An 8,201-nucleotide genomic window follows, 5' to 3' on the forward strand; every position below is an offset into this window, starting at 1 on the left:
GAAATGGTTTGTCTGATTTGGCACTGCATTGAGAGGTCCTTTTTAGTTGTGTGGAGGATAAATAGTGGAATTAAACTATTTAACAGCTGTTTTTCCTTATTTACTTTAGGTTATGCAAAAGAACAGCAACACAAAGCTTAACCTGATCCCATTCACCAGCAGTAGCACATGCTCAGCATAAGACCAAATCTCCATTTTGACAAGCCAAAAAAACTTAATACAAACTATAGTAGCTGAAATCAGGAAGCAGGTACTGTAATCTAGTTAGAAGTCATGAGACACAGTTAATTTCCTTGCTGCAACACCCTTTGGAAATACATTCTCTATTAGATGCCCAGAACTAGTTGAAAAATTTGCAAATTGAATCCAAATTTCCCATAGAAATGCATTGAAGATTAATTAATGCATTTTTATGGGGGAGAAAAGGGCAGAAACTTTAAGAAACTTAAAAGAAAGTCACTTACCAGGTACTGTAGACTGAGCCTGGCTATTCAGAGTGCCTTGGTAGACCCCAGAACAGCCAAAAAAGAGCCCCAAACAGCTAAAAGCCAGCAGGCAGCCGGCAGTCGGCAGCCATTTTGTGCTCTTCTCTGCTCCTGCTCCTGCTCCTTTCCCCTTCCCTCTCCCCACCTAATAGCTGATTGGTGCTGGTCTGAATGGCAGCTTTTAAAGCAAGTACTGGTATGTATGTTTCTACACAAGCAGGTTTCAACTCAAACAGAACATCTTTTCACCCAAGCACTAAACCAAACAAATAGCTTTTAAATTAAATTTTACATTTTAAAACAACAATACCAGGCAGTCCCAGGTCTCTCTCTCAGCTCTCTAACTGCTTGGACTAGCAAGGAAGCAGACAAGCAGCCTCTTCACTAACTGAAAGTTTGAATTTACCTGCTTTCCCTGCCTTCTCTGCATATTAGGTATGCTAATATCAGTGCACTGGAGGATTGTGGGAGGAACATCCAGCCCCTGATGGGGGTCCTGTGGGGCACCCCAAATCACTGAGTAGCTCTCTTGGCCTTTTTCAGGACTGTGGCTGTGCAGCCCTGTTCTGATCAGGAGGTGCAGCCAGGGGGTCACCATGCCTTTGGGGGACAGGGCATAGAAAGGGGCAGGAGGTTCAGGGGCCATTCCAACTTATACCTGGCAGGGGAGATATCATGATCATCAAAGTGGTTTTCCCAGGGTGAGGCTCATCTATTGCACTTTGGATGTGCTGACCCCTGTGATTTCCCCAAATGTGGGGAAATCAACTGCCTAAGTGGGGGACTGTGTGGCTTCCCCTGGTCTTTCAAGGATCACTCTTTCCCCTTTGGTCCTTGGCTGTTTTCACTGTCTGCTGCCATAGGCCTGTTGGCCTTGCTGGTTTTCCAGGTGGGCTCCAGGAAGCAGAATGGTGAGGTCTAAATAGCAAGCAGTCTCTGGTGCCAGTTCAGAGGCCTCCCAGCATGGCAGTGGGAGGCTTCTGGGTGGTGGTGATTGAAGCCTTTTTTGCTCCATAAGATGGATATACTTTCTCCCCCACTATTTGGGGGGAAAGTGCGTCTTATGGAGAGAAAAATACAGTATATTATGTCTACAGCATTCCCACCATCTACTCAGGTGGTTCTCCAATCAAAAAATAAGATAAGATTAGTCTGGCAGGATTTGCTCTTGACAAACCCATTCTAGATTCTAATTATTACTGTATTGTTTTCAAAGTACTTGAAGAGTGATCACTTCATAATCCACTCCAGAACTTTCCCTGGAATTGATGACAGGCTGAGGTAGTCTGTAGTTCCCAGGCTCATCCCTTTTGCCCTTTTTGAAGATAGGGAAAATATTTGCTCATTTCCAATCATCCAGCGCTTCACTCATTCTCCATGATTTCAAGAAAACAATAGACAATAGTTCTGAGAGTTCTTCGGCCACTTTCTTCAATACTCTTGGATTCAGTTCATCCAGCCCTAGAGATTTGAATTCATTCAAAGCAATAAGGTATTCCTTGATTATTTGTGTATCAACCTCATGTGGCAATTCTGCCCTCTCCACTTGTACTTCACTTTTGCCTGGAGGGTTATAGACTGTTTTTTGGGGGAAGGATTGAGCTAAAGTAGGAATTGAGCACTTCTGCCTTTTCTTTGTCATCTGTTATCATTTTTCCAACCTGACTGAGTAGATGAGCCACTATTTCTTTCCTTTATCTTTGCTATGCACATACTTGAATAATGCTTTTGTTGTTTTAGAGTCTCTTACTAATCAATTGAACGACTGTCATTGAAGCAATCAATATGAAGAGTGGTAGAATATACCAGATGGGCGGGATATAAATCGAACAAATAAATAAATAAAATAAATAAATTTGACACAACTCTGGGAGGCAGTGGAAGACAGGAGGGCCTGGTGTGCTCTGGCCCATGGGGTCACAAAGACTCAGACACGACTGAACGACTGTCATCCCTGCAATTCTTTGCTCCTTATCTGGACTCTTCCTTTGTGGCCTGGCCTCCCTTCCACTTCCTATCGTTTCGTTTAGCCATTTAGTCATGTCCGACTCTTCGTGACCCCATGGACCAGAGCACGCCAGGCCCTCCTATCTTCTACTGCCTCCCGGAGTTGTGTCAAATTCATGTTGGTTGCTTCGCAGACACTGTCCAGCCATCTCATCCTCGGTCGTCCCCTTCTCCTCTTGCCACCACACTTTCCCAACATCAGGGTCTTTTCCAGGGAGTCTTTTCTTCTCATGAGATGGCCAAAGTACTGGAGCCTCAGCTTCAGGATCTGTCCTTCCAGTGAGCACTCAGGGTTGATTTCCTTTAGAATTGATAGGTTTGTTCTCCTTGCAGTCCAGGGGATTCTCAAGAGTCTCCTCCAGCACCACAATTCAAAGGCATCAATTCTTCGGCGGTCTGCTTTCTTTATGGTCCAGCTCTCACTTCCATACATCACGACAGGAAAAACCATAGCTTTGACTATTTGGACTTTTGTTGGCAAGGTGATGTCTCTGCTTTTTAAGATGCTGTCAAGATTTGTCATTGCTTTCCTCCCAAGAAGCAGGCGTCTTTTAATTTCGTGGCTGCTGTCTCCATGCAGTGATCATGGAGCCCAGGAAAATAAAATCTGTCACTGCCTCCATATCTTCCCCTTCTATTTCCCAGGAGGTGATGGGACCAGTGGCCATGATCTTAATTTTTTTGATGTTGAGTTTCAGACCGTTTTTTGCACTCTCCTCTTTCACCCTCATTACAAGGTTCTTTAATTCCTCCTCACTTTCTGCCATCAGAGTGGTGTCATCTGCATATCGGAGGTTGTTGATATTTCTTCCCACAATCTTAATTCCAGTTTGGGATTCCTCCAGTCCAGCCTTCCGCATGATGTACTCTGCGTATAAGTTGAATAAGCTGGGGGACAATATAAAGCCTTGTCGTACTCCTTTCCCAATTTTGAACCAATCAGTTGTTCCATATCCAGTTCTAACTGTTGCTTCCTGTCCCACATATAGGTTTCTCAGTAGATAGATAAGGTGGTCAGGCACTCCCATTTCTTTAAGAACTTGCCATAGTTTGTTGTGGTCCACACAGTCAAAGGCTTTTGCATAGTCAATGAAGCAGAAGTAGATGGTTTTCTGGAACTCTCTGGCTTTCTCCATAATCCAGCGCAAGTTAGCAATTTGGTCTCGAGTGCCTCTGCCTCTTTGGAATCCAGCTTGTACTTCTGGGAGTTCTCGGTCCACATACTGCTGAAGCCTACCTTGGAGGATTTTGAGCATAACCTTGCTAGCGTGTGAAATGAGTGCAATTGTGCGGTAGTTGGAGCATTCTTTGGCACTGCCTTTCTTTGGGATTGGGATATAGACTGATCTTTTCCAATCCTCTGGCCACTGTTGGGTTTTCCAAACTTGCTGGCATATCTTGGCTCCCTACTTTAGCATTCCAGTCCCCTAGAATGAGAAGAACATCTTTCTTTGGTGTCAGTTCTAGAAGGTGTTGTAAATCTTCATAAAACTATTCAATTTCAGTCTCCTCAGCAGTGGTGGTTGGTGCATAAACTTGGATTATTGTGATGTTGAAAGGTCTGCCTTGGATTCGTATTGACATCATTCTATCATTTTTGAGATTGTATCCCATTACAGCTTTTCCCACTCTTTTGTTGACTATGAGGGCCACTCCATTCCTTCTACGGGATTCTTGCCCACAATAGTAGATATGATAATCATCTGAGCTGAATTCGCCCATTCCTGTCCATTTTAGTTCACTGATGCCCAGGATGTCGATGTTTATTCTTGCCATCTCCTGTTTGACCACCTCCAGCTTCCCAAGGTTCATAGATCTTACATTCCAGGTTCCTATGCAGTATTTTTCTTTGCAGCATTGGATTTTCCTTTCACTTCCAGGCGCGTCCACAGCTGAGCGTCCTTTCGGCTTTGGCCCAACCACTTCATTAGCTCTGGAGCTACTTGTACTTGTCCTCCACTCTTCCTCAGTAGCATGTTGGACGCCTTCCAACCTGAGGGTCCTATCTTCCAGCCTCATATCTTTTAGCCTTTTGTTTCTGATCATGGGGCATTCTTGGAAAAGATACTGGAGTAGCGTTGCCAGTTCCTACTCCAGGTGGATTGCGTTTAGTCGGAACTCTCCACTATGTCCTGTCCGTCTTGGGTGGCCCTGCACGGCATAGCCCATAGCTTTTCTGAGTTACTCAAGCCCCTTCGCCACGACAAGGCAGCAATCCATGAAGGGGTCCACCTCCTATATGTGTCCTTTTTCATTGTTATTTTCAGGTCTTCTCTGAGCATTTTGTGAGGCCACATTGGTCTTTTTTGCTGTGTTCCACATTTTTGTTGTTTCTTGATGTGTCTTTAGAATTTCCTTTTTAAGAAAGTCATTTGAAATCAGTAACTCAAATAGAATATGCTGTAAACACTATATTATGCCTCTTTGAAATTGTTGCAATTTGTTTTTCAAAGGTTTCATCCGCATCTTCTCCTTGATTGGGCAAATAGTAATAGACTCCAACTACCACATTTTTTTGCCCCAGTTATATTAATCCAGATGTTCTCAAACAAGAATAAAATATGACTTGGTCTTCTCTGTGACACATTCTGAGATGAAATGCATCAGTAGTACCTCCCATGGTGTCTTCCCTCCTTAAAACCATAAAAAATATGTAGGAGAAGCCTTTCTCAGCTCCATTCTCATATGTTATGGAGAGTCATTACCAAGTACAAGATAAAAAATATGAATTTGTATTAAAACACCCTGTCCCCTCTTCAGGAAAAAAAAAATCTGCTTCAGCCCCTCCCAATAAGGAGGAACATCATGTGGACATGACAGGAAGGAAAGCCTCTTTGGCACCACCTCATGTTTTCGCATTGGGAATCAACAAAGTACGTAACAGATATCAAATCTTTATTTGGAACAAATTAGCTGTCTTCATGAACCATCTTCCACAAGATAAAAAGGCGTTTGCTTTTTGTTTTCCATGAAGCAGGTTATATTTCCTAAGAATAGGGAAGTTCAACCCGATATATCACAGAATGTGCCGCTAAGTCACTGCCAGGTGCTATTACTTTGTGCAGGCGCTCATGGTTTTTTTTTCTATAGCTTCAAATCAGGACTCTCAAGTCAAAGTGGAGGATGTGCCATTCACTGGCAGCGGTCTACTTTCAGAAATGACTGATGAAAACTTTGGCAGCTACCACAAGCTATTTAACACTATTTATTGAACTGGAGTATTTTCTGTGGCTTTGGAAAGATATTCCACAGCCTCCTCCAGATCATATTTCTATCATCTGAACAAAACTTCAGAAAGTTGTTCTCCCTTCTGGCAATTTGGAGGAAATAAGAAATCCTCCTCTGCCAACACAGAGTCCAAATATTTTTCCACCTTGCACCTCAGTTTTACCCCATCACCTCCCATATCTTAACAGAAATCTACTCAGGTCCCATTTTATACAATATCTTGCTTCATGGCAGGCCATTACCACAGATCTTTTAAATAATCCAAGATGGTTATCAAATAGAATTGAACCAGCTTCCTGCTAATGGAATTTCTAGTTTGACAGCTTTGTATTCTCCATTTTACTGAGTTCCCCCCTTCCACAAAAAAACCAACGAAACAAAAATTATCACAGTTGTGGCAGCAGAACATCACCAAGCTGGTATAATTTGATTTCCCTACACTGACAACTGGCTTGCTGTTGCTTATTCCAGAAACTGGCTCACTAGTCATACACAAACTGCCTTTTCTCTCCTGAAAAGTCCTGGGCTCTGCATGAACATGGACAAATCAAGGTGACATCTTACAGAGAGTATCTTGTTCATAGAAGGAAGATGTATATCATTATTCACCATTCTTCTAAAAAAAAATAGAGACCCCAAAAATACAACAGTGGTTTATCCTTTGGACTCATGCTCTCCACCATCAGACTCTTGTGTTTTAGTGGACTTCATATGTGTTGACTTCCAACTCTCAAGTCTTTGGTGCCATAATTCATCAACTCCTAAGAACTTCAGTTTCCTCTCAGTCCTTCTCAGCCTCTAGTGGTAGACTGTCACCCATTCATTCCCCAATACTCTTACTGCACAGTCATGACAGATGCTCCATACTTCATTGGGAAGTTCATTGTCTAGATCAATGGCTCCCAATCTTGGATAACCTAGGTTTTCTTGGACTACAATACCCAGAAATCTTCACCACCAACTGTGCTGGCTGCGGTTTCTGGGAATTGCAGTCCAAGAACACCTGGGTTACCCAAGGTTGGGAACCACTGATCTAGATCACTGTATACAGATGCACTTCTATCCAAAGTTCCCCTACGATATTTCTACCTCACTTATCAGTTCTTCCCTGTTGGTGTGGGCCAGGTACAGAACTCCTGGTCCCCTTGCTGCTTTCTCAACCTTTTGAATCATAAAATTGTCAGCAAAGCAAGGGGTTTGTCAGACCTTATGTTCTTTGGACAGCTGGACAGCCAACAGATACCAGGGTAGTAGAAATTTCCACTACAACTATATCTCCTCTCATTGGATATTTAGTAATCTGATAGAGGAGAGCATCATCCAATTGTTCAGTCTGGCTAGAAAGTCTGTAGCAGATGCCAGCAATGATATTTCCTTCTCTGAGTCTACCAAGACAATTTCCACCAGAAAACTTTGCTCTAATTCATGGCTCTCCTGAAGATGTACATATCTTTTATATATAATGCTTCTCCTCCACTCTTCCTGTTTAGTTATTCCTTGTGAATATGTTATACCCTTCAGTTCTGTGTTCCAGTCATGAGTCTCATCCCACTAACTTTTAGTAACGCCTATTAAATCATATATACATCCCTGCATTAAGTATTTAGCCTTATCTTGTTTCCCATGTTCTGTTTATTTGTATACAGACATTTGAAACCATGGGTGACTCTCTCCAGTTCTTTCCTTGTTGATGTTTACCTTCCATTGCCATGTTCTTGTACCACCATCCTAGTTTCTGGTGCCTCATTAATCCTCCCATCCCCAGTAACTAATATCTCCCTGTCCTCTGGAATACTATCTGCCTCCCAGGAATAATTCAGTTTAAAGCCTTCCTAGTTGGCAGATCTTTTAGCAAATATGTGCTTTCCAGAACTTACATGATGCAAACCATTGCTTTCCAGAGTCCTTCCATATGGGAGCACAGACCGTGGTTGAAGAAGTCAAAACCTTTCTGACAGTACCATTCATGCAGCCAGTTGTTTACTCCAAGTATTCTTGGAAGTATTCTAGATACTTCACTAAGTTACCAAATGTAATACTTATGCTGTTATCTACTGTTATTGGCCTTCACAACTATCAGACTCATTTTCCTTACAAGGCTCAAAGGTTAAAAAAATTATTAATATTCCCTATACCAACACACATGGTTCCTTCGCTATCTTCTTTTACTTTTACTTCTTTATTTTATCCCCCCTCCACCTCTTAGGCTTTTGAATGATACCACCAATTCCCTCCCCCCCTCCCATTTTGCTCTTTCCTGTTTATTTGCTTTCTGTATCCTAGAGTCATAGAGTTGGAAGAAACCACTGAGGCCATCCAGTCCACCACCCCCCCGCCATGCGGGAACATCCTGTGGGAATGTTAACAACAGAACCAAACACCAAACATAGGCCATAAATTACTGCACATGAGATGTCACCACACATGCAGGATTCTTAGAGCCAATGAATGTTTTGAATATTTTACTTTTGATTTCTCTAT

General features: G+C 42.5%; 1 pseudogene; it reads left to right on the forward strand.

Moving 5' to 3' along the window:
* Nucleotides 1-1,135: 1,135 nt before the first annotated feature.
* LOC140707111 (U1 spliceosomal RNA) lies at nt 1,136-1,286 on the forward strand (annotated as a pseudogene).
* The last annotated feature ends 6,915 nt before the right edge of the window (nt 1,287-8,201 follow it).

The sequence above is a fragment of the Pogona vitticeps genome, chromosome 4, assembly GCF_051106095.1.
Source record: "Pogona vitticeps strain Pit_001003342236 chromosome 4, PviZW2.1, whole genome shotgun sequence".
In the NCBI taxonomy this organism is placed as follows: Eukaryota; Metazoa; Chordata; class Lepidosauria; order Squamata; family Agamidae; genus Pogona; species Pogona vitticeps.